At 42.7% G+C, this 16,909-nt stretch overlaps 1 long non-coding RNA gene across 1 annotated transcript in view; it reads right to left on the bottom strand.

Moving 5' to 3' along the window:
- Nucleotides 1-2,278: 2,278 nt before the first annotated feature.
- Nucleotides 2,279-16,909, bottom strand: part of LOC115292854 — a 51,787-nt gene continuing 37,156 nt past the window's right edge. The window contains exons 2-3 of the long non-coding RNA XR_003909174.1: nt 3,972-4,276; nt 2,279-2,640 (exon numbers count right to left, since the gene is read on the bottom strand). This is a non-coding gene — a long non-coding RNA (uncharacterized LOC115292854). The remainder of the gene's footprint in view (nt 2,641-3,971; nt 4,277-16,909) is intronic.

Here is a 16,909-nt window from a genome sequence, read left to right as displayed (position 1 = left end):
AAGAATTTCCATCACAAAATTTGCAAACCAAGTGAAATAGATAAGATACTGTTAATAAAATATTTTAAATCCAATTTTTAAAATCCAAGAAAAATTAAAGAGATACTAGCTTAACTATCTTTTTTTATGTTATCACTAGAAATAGTTCAAAATCTTATCCCAGGTAGTCTTGTGTAATTAGAATATATGACCCATTGCAGTTCACTTTAAAGATGCAACTAACAGGGGAAATTGAGTGGCTCAGTCAGTTAAGCGCTCAGGTTATGATCTCACAGTTTGTGAGTTCGAGCCTTGTACCAGGCTCTCTGCTGTCAGTGCAGAACCTGTTTCAGATCCTCTGTCTCCCAGACTCTTTCTCCAGTCTCTCTTGGTCTCTCAAAGAGAAATAAACACATAAAAAATTTTAATTTAAAAAATGCCCCTAATCTGGTACCCTGGATTACCTGAGAGTAGATGATCCAAACCACTGTCAGGCTGAATTCTCAACCAGACATCTGCTTCCAAGCAGAATAGGCCGTTTGAGTTAGTGTGCAGGTAGCTAAGAAGGGTCCTGTTCCAGGCAAGGGATGGCAAAATAAATGCTGAGGCCATGACCATTAAAGTTGCATTCACTCATCATTTCAATCTGACATGCTGGGGTCTGGAGACAGCACGCGAGGAATAGCCCACCCGCAGGTATTCTGAGCGCACCCTCGGCTGTCTTGGCCATAACCGGAGTGACCGTGTGTCCCTTTACTCAGGCCTTCCCAGCATAATTATCAACAGCCTCCGTTCACACTTTCAAAAAGGCCGCGGTTTAGGGATGACTAATGACACAGGTCTCCTAACCAGAACACGATCTATGACAGATACCCCAAAACTGCTACATTAGGACAAATTCTAGTCCTGACCCAGCCTAAGAAACGTGGCAGTCTGCGAAGTTTCAAATATCTGCCAGAATTTATAAACCTCTCTGCCCATATGCAATGGCACATTTTTAAAAGGAACAGGTGATCAATCTCTGCTGTCTGATGCATCGACATGACCCATTGGCATATGGCCTATCGAACTATGACTTTCCTCTGCCTATACCCACTGGACTCATATTTCTCAGGCTATAGCTAAGCTCCGTCGCATTATGCAAAAGCCTGACTCTGTTCCGAACTTCGCACAGATTGAAAATGTATCTTATCCTCCTCGGTGTCTCCCAATGCCTTTAGCGCTCAGCCTTATTTGTAAGAGCACTCAGAAAATGTTTGTTGAAGTGCCCGGAACAGCCAGTCAAAACACCTGGATGGTTAGCCTAATTTTTACTTTCTTTCCAGCTATTTATCATCATGTACATCCAAAGAAATCCAGAAAACAGCCAAATGCTGGGCCTCTGCTTGTTTGTGAAGAAAGGTGCCCAGGTGCACACGGAAGAAACATCCACACTGAAACCACTGCTCCTCCCTGTAACTTCTCAATCTATCTTCATGTTCCTTCCAAAGGCAAGGAATTGGCCACACTCTACAACCCAGATATTCTAGAGGTAGGAGCCAGGTCTCCCCCTACAAGCCCATCAACAAAACAGTTGTTTTCACCTGGATCTCCTGCACAAATCAAGTCAGAATTCAAGATGAAATCTTGCTAAAGAAATATCAATATTTGATGTTCACTTGTATGGCATCTAAGGAAGACTTGAGTCCACAGAGAGACCAGACTCACAGATGGGAGAATAATGAGGCTGTAAGGGAGGAGTTTTAAATAATTTCTGCTCATTCTGTCTTGTAAAAAAGTAAACGTTTGTCCACAAGTTATTAGCAGGAACGGCAGTATTTGAATATACCCTCATAAACTGTGCTGAAGCATTTTGCCTTCAGTTTTCATTCTCAAATTTTAATTTGTGATTTTTCAAATCGCAACTTCAGCACACTTGTGATTTTTTTTTTCAGATCGCCCGAGCAGACTAAATAAATGCGGTGACTGTGCCTAATGGAATGACTTTTATGAACCTACCACATGGGATGGAGTCAAAACTGTCATATAATTTGGCGTCATCTGGTAAGAAAGAGATTTTGTACAACATCCATCCATCTTTGAAAAACAACTAAAAAGCAAAGTGGATTTCAAGCTGGAAGGAAGGGATATAAAGAGTCGGACCCTAGATACAAGACTCCACATTCACACAACATGTTCTTTTGGAAGGTTTGAGTCTGGGAGCTTTCTCCTTTCATCGGCCCACATAAAAGTTGCTTCAGCAAAAAGTCGGGAACAAAGGAAGACTTTCATTTACAAAAGCAAGTCTAATGGCACAGTGTCTGTTAGGAACTTTTATTTATGCCGCACCTGGCATTATTTTTAACTATCTGTGGAACAGAATTGCCTGTGCCAACTCAGACAATGAAATAGTGTGTTTCTGCCATCCAACACTTAAACTTTTGTCACGTACGTGTGAACCCCGGGCTGCCGTCAGCGACATGGGTTCTGACCGAAGGACTCTGGTACCGGAGAGGCAGGCTTGCACTCTTTATGGGGCTGGTCTGCCTCTTGGCTTCTGCGTGTAGAGGATGATGACCAGGAGCTCTGGTCTGAGCCTTCGAAGGCTGTGCCAGCTCACAACTGCACTTGACAAATCTCAGTGCTTTACCCATCTGCAGGCAAAATGGTCTCTGAAATAGCCTTGAAAAGAGCAGATGGATGACATTGAATTGAGGAAATATTTTCATCCAATCCATAGTTCCTCCTAGTCAAGGCAAGGTTCTGAAGTTTGTAATTAGAAAGTCTCTACCTTCATCTAAAAGCATTATCCTGGGGCACCTGGATGGCTCAGTCGGTTAGGCATCAGACTCTTGACCTCAGGCCATGATCTCACAGTTCTGGATTGGAGCTCTGCCCTGGGCTCTGTGCTGACAGCATGGAGCCTGCTTGGGACTCTTTGCTCTCCCTCTCTTTCTCTGCTCCTCCCCTGCTCCTGTGCTCGTGCTCTTGCACCCACACACACTTAAAATAAATTAATTAACATTTAAAAGCATTATCTTTCCCTTCTGTTTTTTTAACCAAAGCAAACATGATCCATATATGTACTTATATCTTACTCTGCTAAGGAGAGCAAGTCTAGTTGTTGGGTTAACCTCGTTCAAGCAAAGAGGGAAACACACACGGGACTGAGGCTGTGTTTTGTTGAACACATTGCTTCCTCTCTTCCTTCATCAAACTTCCTCATAGATATAAAGCAAATCGTGGCCAAGATAATCTCAAATTTCCATTCCAACTCTAACACGAGTCCATGATGTTCTAAGAGGAGTCTAGCTTTGCTATCATGCACATTTTAGTTGAATGTGAAAATTTTATTTCCAATGCACTTAAATGCTGATTATTAAGAAAAAGAAAGCTTTGAGAAAGAAAACCTGCCGATTCCGTCTGTCAGTCACATTAAATTTGCAGGTTCAATATTACATTCTGCTCTGATCAAATGATTGCAGATAGAAAGCTAACCAGATATCCAGACGAAGTCGGACAAAGACACCCAGTGACAAGTTATATGCTTAATTTGCTCTTAAAGAACAGGAGGTGCTGCATTTAATCCACACGATAGCCTCCAAGAGCTCAAAATGTGGTTTGGGATTAACCTTTAGGCAATTTTAAATCCACACACACACAAAAATCCATAATCTTTTGGAACATTTGAAATCTTAAGTAAGAATCCTTTCTGGTTAAATGTGCCATTACCACAGAGTCCAGAACTTAACCATAACACTTGAGAACCCAAATAGAAATACTATAGCTTTTCCTTTGGATTTTCAAACTTTTAAAATCCAATTTAATCCCCCCCATGCCAACAAGCCTATAATTTTGAAAATTAGAATTATAAATGTGCTCCTCTTTCCTAAAATTCTAAGCTCTCTCTCTTCATGCCCGCCCTCCATCTCACCACGGAATGATTGCATATTGCCTGGCTTTCCGATGCAGCACAGCCCAACCAGATTAGCCAGGAGCAAAACTGAATTCACCATGTGACACTGAATTGCTGGCGCGCCCATAAAAGCTTGTTGCAGACGGTAGTGAAGGAAACCATCCCCAATTCCAAAAAATACTCCTCTGCCCTCAGAGGGGCAGCTTGCTGAAGAGCTGTCCACATCCACTTTGAGGCCATGCTTTCATTCATTCCCTCGGCGGCAAGTGGTCATTCCCTCCCAACGGAGGGCAGGCATTTCCTGGGTAGGTAGTCCACAGTGTGTGCATGTCAAAGCTTTTCTTTGTCACTGGAGCTGTTAGCTACATTCTGAGTTTCCAGGCATCACACTCTTTGTTGAAGCTGGGAGGGGGTGGACAGAAAAAGAGGTACACAGATGTAGAGTTAGCATTTATGTCCTATAGGGATACCCTTGAAACTTGTTAAAAAATGCCAGTCAAGACATCTGGTCAGCTGTCCTAATCCATATTGGGGTTTTCAGGCTACTGTTATGCTCCAATATGCTTTGAACATTGCCAATGTGCTTTCTCCGCAGAAGCAGCAGTGTGTCCCCTTTGGTTTCTCAGTTCGTCCACAGCCCTGGTGTTTATAGTGTCGCGGACTGAGCAAAATGAAAAACCACATACTGTATCTTGTGTGTCTGGCTAATGAAACGGGTCGGACAAACCTTGTGCAATCAGGGACGAGGGGTGATTGGCTTAGGCCGGGTCCATCTTGCAGACTGCAAAAGAATCAGCTGTCGCCGGTGCCATGCGGCAGATGGACAGTTTGCATCCGATTTCCAGTCAGGCGCCAAACCCTTTAGAAGCTTTGGCAGCCCAAGCGCCATCAGGCAACAGCCTTTGATGTCCTGCAGATGGCTGCGGCAGCCATCTTGCGTTTGCTTCCTGAGAGGCCGCGTCTTACTTTCAGGCAGCATTCACTCTGGCCTCGGCCTATGGTCAGCCAGAAAGACAGATCCCTGGTCTGAGATGCACTTGACACTAGCCAAGACCTTCCACCAGCTTCTACTCCTAAGTGGAGAGCAGCTAAAAAAATATTTGTTCCTTTAAGAAAGTATAACACACACACACACACACACACACACACACACACACACACACACACACACACACCCCTGATCTGATTCTTCCTACTTCAGATTTCCTGAGGGAAACATGCATCTTTATCTCTTTTCAGACAACTAATCTAACCCCTAGATAGTAGCCTTTCTTTTTCCCTGGCAACTGAGAGATTTTGGTTGATAGTTATCAAAACCTCCCACTGGTGCCTACGTCTATGTAGATGATATAGGCACCTACCCAGATGTTCCTTTAAAATGAATGAATGAAGGAAAGAAAGAAAGAAAGAAAGAAAGAAAGAAAGAAAGAAAGAAAGAAAGAAAGAGAGAGAGAAAGAAAGAAAGAGAGAAAGAGAGAAAGAATAAACTAAAGAGTATGGGTTGTTTCCTCCTTCATCCGATTTCCTGAGGTAAATAGTGCCTATTTTCCCCTTCCCAGGTCACAAGTTTAGCCCTCAGACAATCTCAGACTCTGTCTTTCCCTGGCATTGCCACCCAAAATGGCAGCATTTGGGCAATTTCAGAATAATCAGGATTGCATATTGGGAGGTTTTTAATTTGGTGTCCATTTTAAGGCCCCCTCAGAGCTCTGCTTCATCTGGGTCTGACTTGCCCTAAGCCCAAAAGCAGAACAAAGCATCATCTTCATGGCGGTCGGACTAATCTGGTGCCATGAATAGCCCAGAGTAATCTCTCGCAAAGCTGAGCCTGGACGTCTTCCAAACGGAGCCCTTGCACATTTGGTAGGAGCAGTTAGGAATTCTGACTGGCACTATTAGTCAGAAGTCATGTCACTCCACCATAGAAGCGAGTGTGGGTCTCTTCTGCCCACAAGACCAACCTAGAAATTTCCACTTCCCTTCATACTCTCTTGAGAGCAGGGCAGGCAAAGAAAAGTCTAGAGCAAGTGGCTGACAAAAATTAAAAACAAACTCAGTGGAAATAAATTCAATAATGTGTGATTTCCAACCACTCAAAAGTAATAGAAATATTTGGTAAAAATATATAGATATAAATTGCCAATTAATGCAAACTGGTTAAAGCCAGTAAATGGAAAAAAAAAAGTTAATTAGAGCCTTTTTGAAGCTTTGTTATATATACATCATTTGCAGGTGCTACAAAAGTGAAAAATAACCATTATAATTACTAGTATTCAAAGATTCATATTTTTCCCGTGTAATTTATTTAGGATTATCAGTTTCCTTGTAGTTATACAAAAGGCCTGTCAAGGTGTTCCCCACGTGTTTGGCTCGTGTGTGTTCCAAAAACAAGCCAAAACACTGTTGTATTTCACCCAGTACAGTGAAGCTACTCTGAGGGGGGAAGAAATAGGCCAAGTTTTACCTGGATCTCTATCTTGGTTAAATTACCTTACATATGTTTTAATTTTTTTTCTTGTTCTTTCTGTCTTTATCTTTCTCTCTCTCCCTTTGTTAAAATACATCTGTGTTTGTTGACTGCCCCCAGACTATATCTAAGTGAGGAGTGGGTGTACTAGCACCTGGTATAGTATATGCAGCTTAACAATACATATCATTACATTATTTACAGCTCATTTTATGTTATTCAATAGTAAACTGCAAATTAACCCTTCCAGAACCAATCGGAGAAAATGCTCCGTTAGGCATTAGACATCCAGCAAAGCTTTTCTTCCCCCCCCGATAGAATTGTTAAGAGTACATCTATAACTGTATTCATAAACAGGGAAGTGTGTTCATTACAGGAGGGAGGCCCACCAGAGCCGGCTAATTCCTCTCTCAGGAAATCTGTTTCATAATGATATTCCTTACTATACCACACTCGTACTTATGCTGATAACACAGGTTATAAAAGGGACTTAGGACTGAAGTCAATTAATGTACTGGCTCTTTAACCTCCTTTATTAGAGTACATTAGGCACCAAAGGGACTCAATGTAATGCTGCTGGCAAAAGAAAGACCCCAGCGATGCCATTTCGTGCCGTCTCAGCCCTGTGTCCCGTTCACAGGGATCCGCATCCCGATCTGACCTCATTAGGCACTGATGCAGCTGCAGCCCAGCGCAAGCACCCTGGGCCGAAGGTGCGTGAGCGCGGCTGCCGAGAAAGCGCCTTTCCCACGCCTGATGGGAGGAAACCTACTCCCCAGAGTCCAGCCGACTTCGGGGCCGTGGCACCTGTTACTTGGCTGTCGTGATCGACTGTTATCTTCTAGATCATCGAGTTCTGCTGATGTTTTTGTTCACATGTGGGGGAACTGAGGCCCTGGGGGGCAGAAACAGCTAGTCTGAAGCTTGTTAGGGGCAGAGCCCAAAGGAGAGAATTCAGAATTCTCTGGTTACTAGGGGCTCAGTTGAGCATCCGACTTCGGCTCAGGTCATGATCTCACAGGATTCCCAGTTACTGGAAGGGGACTGCCACTTATCTCCTGGTGCTTTTTAAATACAAAAGGCAATCATTATTGAGTGGTCATCAAAGACTGGGCCCAGGGGAGGGAAAGGAATAGAAGTATAAATATAAATAAACTCTAAAGGACACAGAGTGCACAGGAATTTTAAACTGGATTGCAACAGAGAAATTGCAAGTTTCAAAGTAAGTTCCCTTCACTGATAAGAAATTTGGTTTCTCTTTTCTCCTCTAATTAACATTAATGGGGAAATAAATGTATGTGTTGAACCAAACTGAACGCATTCTTAATAATGTAGAGCTTTCTAAAAGAAGGATACAACATAATTTGAGGTGAGAAAGAATCCTACACTACTGTGCTACCCAAACACTCCTGCTAACCTTTGAAGAGCTCAACAATGTCTTGTTCCCGAAGTAATCAGTCTCAAGACTATCAGCAATTTAGCTACATTTTGTTGGTAATTAGCTTGATAAATTAAGATCTGCAGTAGAAAACATGGCATCGTATTATCCTTGAGGTTTTATGGTATTTTTCTAAAAACAGCAGCTTTCTTTTAAAACATTCATTTCTATTGCAAAGAGACAAACAACAAACAACAAAACCCAAAGTTTGCTGAGTCTGGCTCCAGACAACAGCCTGCCCCAGATCCACTGGGCAAAATATCAAAGATTAGCCATTCACAATGCACACTTCAAACGTGTGGTTTAAAATAATATTCAAATCCTAGGACTGTGGGCAGTGGCTTCTAGATAGTGAGAAACTATCGGTTCAATTCCTTCATGTTCTCCTTTCTTTTCTATAATCATGGCACAAATGGGTTGGTGAGGAAATATTATGAAAAATGGTTAAACGTGGAGAGATGTTTCCACGTTTGTCCGAATGGCTCCCTGTGTATCACCAGTGCAAAAAAAAAAAAAAAAAAAAAAAAAGACAAAATAGAAGCCGAGCTCTTTTTTGTCAAAACTATCCACAAATGAGATGATTTCTTGGGGCTGATTTCCATTCAGGGGATAGTGAAAGTTATTTTCAATGACCGAAGCCTTTTCAGAAGGGTAAAGGTATATCAACATGTCCATGGGGTCAGAACCGCTGGCTCTCCAAGACTTGAAACGCTCCAGGAGTGCTGGAGAAAACAATTCCCTTCCTTCCACAATGCATGGAAATGCGGAAAGGTATCTCCTTCCGAAACATGCTAAAAATATAGCAATTACCCGATACAGATGTGCTGTTATAAACTCTTCTTCCAAAGCATTCTGTTTCAGCCATGATTTCCATTGCAGAAAACTGTACTAATAGAAACATCCCGATTAATCTGAATTTGAGATATTTCATACAATGTATATTACCTTTCTGCTGCCTGCAACCTTCTGCCAGGTTTTTTTTTTCTTTTTAGGAGGTGCTTTGAGGGGACCATACCACGAGAACAATACACAGCTGCTGCTGTATAGAGATATCTAATTGTCAATATTGTGGAAATTCTACAGCTTATTACATGCATTCAGTCTAATTCTGGGCAAATTGCCAGTCACTTCAGGGACAATCAAGTGAGCCACATTACACGTGGTACAGCATCACAGCTTTAAGATACCCGGCTGTTTTGCCTCTGGCCAGAGAATGTTTGTACCAGTGCTACCGAGTGAAGGGGGGTAACTACAAATAAAATAAAATTTGTATTTTTTCAAGTGGGCTGCATTTCAAGCCCAGATGTTAGTAATGAAAGATTCAATTTAAGGATTTAAATTACAAATAAATAAAGTATGAAACAGATGTGATTTTTAAGGAAGTTCAAATTATCCAGGAAGAAAAATATCTCTGTGCATGACAAAGTAATAGGGATTGTCTTGAAGAGTCTGTTGAAAACAATCTGCTAAGCGCAATTCACCCTTAGGACAGGATTGGTTTGGAATGGGAAGGACTGGTGGAGCTTGTCATTAAACAAAAATTGTGTTTAATAAAACTTTATAACCGTGATTAATCCTATGAGGCCCTAAAGGAGTTTGCAGTTTCTGATAAACACATTTTCCTTGTTTGCAATGGTAATGATATTTTGAAGTGAATGGAATAAGAATAAAAAACTCTAAGGGTAGGAAAAGGAGGCTTTGGCAGGTACCACCTAGGCAGAAATGGCAGGGATGTGTAAGAAACAGGGGCCACCCATCAGGAGACCGCCTTGCTGGGTGTGAGATACCTATGCACATAGGTAGGTGCAAATATTACTAAGAATCCAAGCTACTGAGATGGCAGTGATGAGCCACAACTCTATTTGTACAGACCAGCTAATAAGGCTCTTTTTATTTTTTACTCTAAGCTGATCATTAGGTTTGCCTATCAAGGGGATGCCAGTGATTTAAGACACAGTGTCTTGTATTTGGAGAACATTCCTTAAAGATGAAATCCGAAGGGACCATCCAGAGTTGTGTTGCCCAGGACCACAGCCTCTAGTCATATGTGGCTATTTACATTTAAATTAAATTGATTTACTTAAAATTTTTCAGTTTTCCTTCATAGAGCCTTATTCATAGCCACATATGGCCAGTGGCAACCTTATTGGACAGTGCAGATAAAGATGACTGCCATCACTTTAGAAAGTTCTAGCAGACAGCGCTTTAGAGCAATGCGGCCAGATTAGACCAGGACATCACGTCGGAAGGTACAGTTTGACACTCACTTCTCATTGCTGTGGCCAAGGGACCGGGTCCTTTTTGGTTCTCCCTTGTCTTTCTCATCCCGAATGTCACCCACACCTGTGCGTGTGGACAAACACATACAAACGCACACGCACTGGTGCCTGAACGAGGCTGACAAGCAACAATTACAGGAAGCTTCGTGAAGCCCCAAGAAGACGTCAGCCCACGAGCCCCGCTCTGCTAACCTGGCTGCACCTGCCGGTGGTCAGGTATCTCCAACAGGACACCAAGGACAAACACGTCCAGAATCGCATTGTCTGGTGCAGGGGGTGCACGGCCATCAGGGAGCCAACAGCCAAACCTCTGCTGACCGAAAGCCCGCAAAACTAAATAATTTTGTGACAACTTAAATGTGGGGAAACACAAACAGCAAAGCAAGAGGACTTGCACAGGAGAACCAATTCAGAAAAAAAGAGTGATTCATTTAACACATAAGCTCTCACAATTGGGTCATGTCTGTGATGGAAATCTTGTCTCTGGGCATCGCCTCTTGTGCCAGCTGAGCATCCTGGGAGTGCCCACTCACACACAGACCCACCCTGGAAGAACAGCACAGCTTCTTTGTGCACGGGGCATGATCCCTCTGCCACATGAACTCTTTCTGACTCCTTGGAACTGCCAGCAGCCATTTCACTTGGATCCTGGCTGTGACAGGAGCAGTACTGCCTCCCTGGCATCAGATGGAAAATGTAATTTTATGAAAACTCCAAAGTCAAAATCTTTTGAAAGTCAAAACCCTTCAATAGACGCCAGACTATTGAAAGAGCTTCATAGGGTCTTCATATTCCAGGAGGACACTCAAAACGGTATGTTTTCAGGGGCGCCTGGGTGGCTCAGTCAGTTAAGCATCTGCCTTCAGCTCAAGTCACGATCTCACGGTTTGTGGGTTCAAGCCCTGCATAGGGCTCTCTCTGCAGTCAGCACAGAGCCCACTTAGGATCCACTGGCTCCCTCTCTCTCTGCCCCTTCCTTACACGTGCTCTCTCTCTGTCTCTCTCTGAAAAATAAAGGTTAAAAACATTTTGTAATGTGCACCTTTCTCTCTGTAGTAAAATAGGTGATTGCTGTCAGCTCTTACACAGCCTTATCCTCATTCTCTGTTTATTAAAGGATTTGTGTTTCATAAAGTCACACATGGTTCCCTTTCTAATACATTGCAATAGTACAAGTATTAAAAGAGTCGTAGCATATTGGAGCTTTAGAGATGGTCTGCAACAGAGTTCATAACTCAAGGTCGCCAGACAACTAGGAGGTTTGTAAATGGGCTACAGGAAGCATGTGAATCTTTGATTGGGTATAAAATTGTATATGGGCATTCTTCTGAGAAGAGAGTTCATAGCTTTTATCAAGCCATCACAGATGAAAGAAATGGTCTAATCCTGGCCATTTAAGTAAGAAAACTGAGCCTCAGAGAAATGATGTAACTTTTTAAAAGTCACATTAGGGGCACCTGGGTGGCTCAGTTGGTTAAGCGTCCGGCTCAGGTCATGGTCTCATGGTTCGTGGGTTCGAGCCCCGCGTCAGGCTCTGTGCTGACAACTAGCTCAGAGCCTGGAACCTGCTTCAGATTCTGTGTCTCCCCCCCTCTCTGACCCTCCCCTGCTCTCACTGTCTCTCTCTGTCTCTTAAAAAAAATAAATTAATTTAAAAAGTCACACCAGCTAGTGTGACTCAAGTCAGACTGGAAACTGTTCTCTAGAGTCATGATCAACTGCAATTTCCATGATTACAGGCTACACGAGGGCATTTTTCCTCTTGCCCATAGTTAATTCATATGGCAAAGTTAATTCAAAATCCTTGGATCTTGTTGTATGCAAAGAAAGCCACAAGAAACGCAACTGAGAATTTCAGGAAAATGCCCCATTGAAGGTGTGCTGTGTTCTGTGTTCCTACCATGCAGATTCTGAAATTGAGGGGAATTTGGGAAATTCAATGTTGCTTAGCAAAACTTAGCTTTTTGCCTTTCCCCAAATTTTAGAATTATTTTAGAAAGAAGACCCTACCACTGGCTATTTCCTAGAGGCACAATATTTGCTTCATTTTCAAATAAATTCATTTATCAGATTTTGCTAGATGTCTTGGATTTGAGATCAAGATATGCACATGGATAATTAGGAAATATATATTTTTTTTTTGAATCAAAACCTTTGAGACACTTGAGGTGTATTTATTTCTTCCACAACATAATTGTTAAGGGTCTAAATTCAAAGCAGATTGACTTAGGCTTAATCCTGGCCCCAATTCTCCCCATCACAGAAGTTTTGTGGCCCTGGAGAAGTCGATTAATCTCTCCACACCTCAGCCTCTGATCTGTGCAATGGAAATAACAATAGGAGCTACTTCATAGAACTGTCGTGAGGGATTATTATAAAACAAAAACTCAAAGACTCTGTACCATGTCAGCATAGGGAAAGTGCTCAGCAAAGCTCAGCTCATAATTACAACACATTTTAGATGCCAATGTTCAGCTATTTTAAAAAATATGGTAAGCACAACAGCCCCATTGGAGTCGATTGAAGGATAGCCTTCAGAATGAGGTATCACATCCTAATCCCCAGGACCAGTGAGTGTAACCTTATTTGTAAAAAAGGATCTTTGCAGATACAATTGAGATGAAAACCATCCTGGATCATTTGAGTGAGCCCTAAATACAATGACAAGTGTCTTCATAAGAGCCATACAGAGAGGGGACACACAGAGAGGAAGAGGGGAGGCCCTGTGAGGAGGGAGGCAGAGATTGGAGTCACTCAGCCACACGCCAGGGTAACACCTGGAGCCTCTAGAAGCTGGAAGTGGCAGGAAGGATTCTCCACTAGAGCCTTAGGAGAGAGTGCAGGCCAGCCAACACACTGATTTCTTCTGGTCTACAGAACTGTGAAAGAAGATATTTTTTCTCTTAGGCCACCAAATGGGTGGTAATTTGCTAGAGCAGAAAACGGTGTATTAGCCACAGAACACTGATAATACACCCACTGTGCTTTCACTGAGGTTTTATGTATTATCGAAACACGCTTAGTCTGTGACAATATAAATTTGGAATGATTTTTAAGCACGTTTCACAAAAAATAAAATATATGATTTAAACCTAACAAAACTAGGGGCATCTGGGTAGCTCATTCGGTTAAGCATCTGACTCTTGATTTCAGCTCAGGTCATGATCTCATGGTTCATGAATTTGAGCCCTGAGTTGGGCTCTGTGCTGACAGTGCAGAGCCTGCTTGGGATTCTCTCTCCCTCTCTCTCTCTTTCCTCCCCAGATGTATTTTCTCTCTCTCTCTCTCTCTCTCTCTCTCTCTCTCTCTCAAAATAAATAAATAAACTTAAAAATATTTTTTAGGGGTGCCTGGGTGGCTCAATCGGTTAAGCGTCCAACTTCGACTCAGGTCATGATTTCATGGTTCATGGGTTTGAGCCCCACGTCGGCCTCTGTGCTGACAGCTCAAAGCTGGAAGCCTGCTTCAGATTCTTTGTCTCCCTCTCTCTCTGCCCCTCCCCAGCTCACTCTCTGTCTATGTCTCTCAAAATAAAGACATATAAAAATTTTTTTTAATATTTTTTAAACCTAACAAAACTGGCAAAAATTCAGTGGGGTTCTCAGTTTTCTTGAGGGTTTCCTGACTTCTGGGTCTACTGCACCAGAGTCGATGCAATCTGCAGAAAGTCTGGGATCACCTCAGAAACACGCCCTCTTCTCTCCCCCCCCCCATCCTCTTATCTTATCCTTCCTGAAAGAGAACAGGTCAAAGTGCCAGACCTGGTTTCACCATAAAGAAGGGAATAAGCCCAGCTGGTCAAATTCGGGATCAAAATCAAAGCAGCCAAGCTAAGGAAAGGTTGGCCCAACAAAGTCATGAACTGATTCCCACAAATGAATTTTTTCTTCTGCCTCTTTTGAGGTTCAGAATTATCACATGAGAGGAGTACTCAGAAGGAAAAGGAATTAAAGCAATTCCATTTCACTTTAAGTAGGTTAAATAATAATCTCTTCAAGAATATTTACATGCCCATTAAGTGGCATTGGCCAATCAGTACTCAGCAATGCCAGGTAAGGGCTTTTCAGTGAAAATGGCCAAACCAGTTTTATCACCTGCCTTAATGGCCAATGTTATCAATGCATGACCAATCTGGTCATGTCGGTGCTTGGCCCATTTCCCCTCGGGTCCCCTTATTGGGAGCTGTGTACCCATTCCCAACTTCTGAATTCTCCCTCCCAGGTTGCCAGTTATTAACTGTCACTGTCTCCAGGACTAGTCTTCCCATAATGGAGCTGCTTCACCTCACGTGCTAAAGCTGGAAGCTTCTGGGATTTTACAACAACTGCTTCCCTGACCCCCACCTCCCACCTCCCCAACAGTCAGTAGTCAGGCCCTTGCCCCATATCACAGAACATCTTTCAGCTTGGGCCTATGTTAGTAATGCTGAATGTCAGATAACTACAAAGTCATGTTCCTGAATCTGCACATCTAGTCACCCTAGTAGGCTTTTCATTATTTTAACAGAGATAGAAATGATGGACAGATAGATAGACATTTATATTTGATAACACCAAATATTTGTCCTCTGGGAGTAGACTTTATTCCTTGAAGCAGACAAAAGACTTGTAAACAGATAATGGATTAAGCCAAGTAATCCTGTCTGGGGCCAAAGGGGGCATAAGTTAAAAAAATAAAATTAAATCGATTGTGTTATGTGGCTTACAAAGTACCTCCTAAAAACTTTTTAAAAGAAACATTCAGATCATTTGGAACAGTGACCGCACTCCCAGCATTTGGATGCTTTTGCTGCTGTTTGTTAAAATGGCCTGTTGCCTTACTTCCTAGACCCATGTTTTACATGAGTCATGATGTTAACATCCAAGCCATACATCCATGCCATTCTGAGGAAGAATGTATCTGATGAAGTGTCTTAAAAGTCTTCTCCTTCTGTTATTAAAAGAACAAAAACAACAACAAACACTGAAACTCCTCAGTCTTTGTTGCCTCTTAGTCAATAAGAACCATGTGGTTTCAAATCAGAAAAGAAATTTCCAGTGGGCCCAAATAGTAGGGGAGAGAGAGAAGGGTAAGATAAGAGGGAAGAACATCTGAGGGAAGAGCAGATGGAGAGCCTGAAGTACCCGTTGGAGGAACAGGTGGCAGGAGAGAAGCAGCCCTGGACAAAGCCAAGAGTCATGGGGTCAAATCCCAAGGTCCTGTCCTACGAATTTGTTCAAGTCCGTTAGTCTTCCTGAGCCTCGTTTCCTCACTGGTAGAAATGGGCATAATACTCATTCTCAGGGCTTTGAGGACCAAATGAGATAAGATATGTAAAAATATTTTATGAGCTGTCAGCACCAGAAAATGCTAGATTTTTTTCAAGTGTGCTCAACAAGAATTAGCAATGTCTGGGGATTTGTGCCTGTCCCTGCCCCCATGCCAAGAGCACCCCCCCCTTCCAGACAGAAAACACGCGCCCCTTTCTGTTATTCCCTTCTTATGTCCTGCCCCAGCATCTCTGCAGCACCCTCCAGAAAGTCCACCTTCCCCTAACTGGCTCTTTGGGCTTTGCTGGGGCATAAGTAAGAGGATGGGGGAGAAGATAAGAAAAGCAAGAATAAAACAAAAGAGAAGGGAAGGGGAGAAAAAATGGTTAGAGGTAACTTACATCTGAAAGTACCGAGGACAAGGGAGACAGGAGACGACAGGAGAGAAGTTCCAGCACGTGTTGGACATAGAGAAATTTTAAATTAACTTGACAAAAAAGGCACTAGAGTAATTGCAACATTGAGAGAGTTGATTGAAGGGAAAGGAGTTGCTGGAGATTTGTATTTCGATCCTATTGCAGATTTCCAAAATCCAAATAGAGAAGAGAATTCCTTTTTAATTACTTTTGGCTTTGAAAATACGATTCTTGAACAAGATGCGGCTTCCAGACTGAGCCATATGGGACACTGGTTTTACAAGGAATATAAACTCTAGCTGGTTGGACTGAGGAGTTTGAACTTAATCAAGGTATAAACCTAAAGTTATTTTATTTTGCTGCTGACTGCTACCAACTGTGTTCTGCTGAACCAACCAACTTTTCTACAGATGAGTGGGTATCCTATGTCATAGCTCAGCCTGATTCCATAACTTTTCAGTCACTTTCTATGGTCCCCTGTGGGTTACAAGAGGTAATCCTTAGTTTTTAAGAGCTTGTGTTCAATTCAGAGTGCCCCCCATCCCCTGGGCAGTAGCACTGTGTCTCTGTGGTGTGTGTAGGGAATATTATCTGCTCTCTTTCTCGTACCTCCTGCTTCCCTGTGCTTATTATTTTTGGGTTCCACTGAAAGAAAGAAGAGAAAAGGGTTATTTCTGAATGCGACTGTGCTGGCAAAGTAGCTGCCTTTTTTGTTGAACAAAAGCACTGCGCCCTTACATGAACACCCTCATTTTCCTAGGCTGTTCCTGGTTTAGGTGCCTGATCTACCTCCTGGTCCATATCGTGAGGCAGTTAGAGGTCTCCACTAGCCCCACAAAGGGAGAATCCACCCCTACCATTCCCATTACCAACTCCCAGCAGCTGCTGTCTAATGTGTGAGTGTATTTGCCCCTCACTGGAGAGGTCTCCAAAAATCCAGCAGCCCCTAATCTCATCCCTCCTCCAAATTTTCAGTCCTGGAGCCCTGAGGCATGATGGTCTATCTTCAGCATCACTAAGGAATTGGGAAATCAGGGAGGCAACTCGTCCCCTTTTCTTCTTGACAAAACCACTAGACCATCTCTCCTCCATGCTTTTGCCCCTACTTAGCTAGCACTGGGGCAGATCAGCAGGCCCAGTGGTTCAGCAGACACCCAACAAAGGAACAAGGTGCTGTTTTCCCTCT

The sequence above is a fragment of the Suricata suricatta genome, chromosome 5 (assembly GCF_006229205.1).
Source record: "Suricata suricatta isolate VVHF042 chromosome 5, meerkat_22Aug2017_6uvM2_HiC, whole genome shotgun sequence".
Lineage (NCBI taxonomy): Eukaryota > Metazoa > Chordata > Mammalia > Carnivora > Herpestidae > Suricata > Suricata suricatta.
This window is presented reverse-complemented; position numbering and strand designations above follow the sequence as displayed.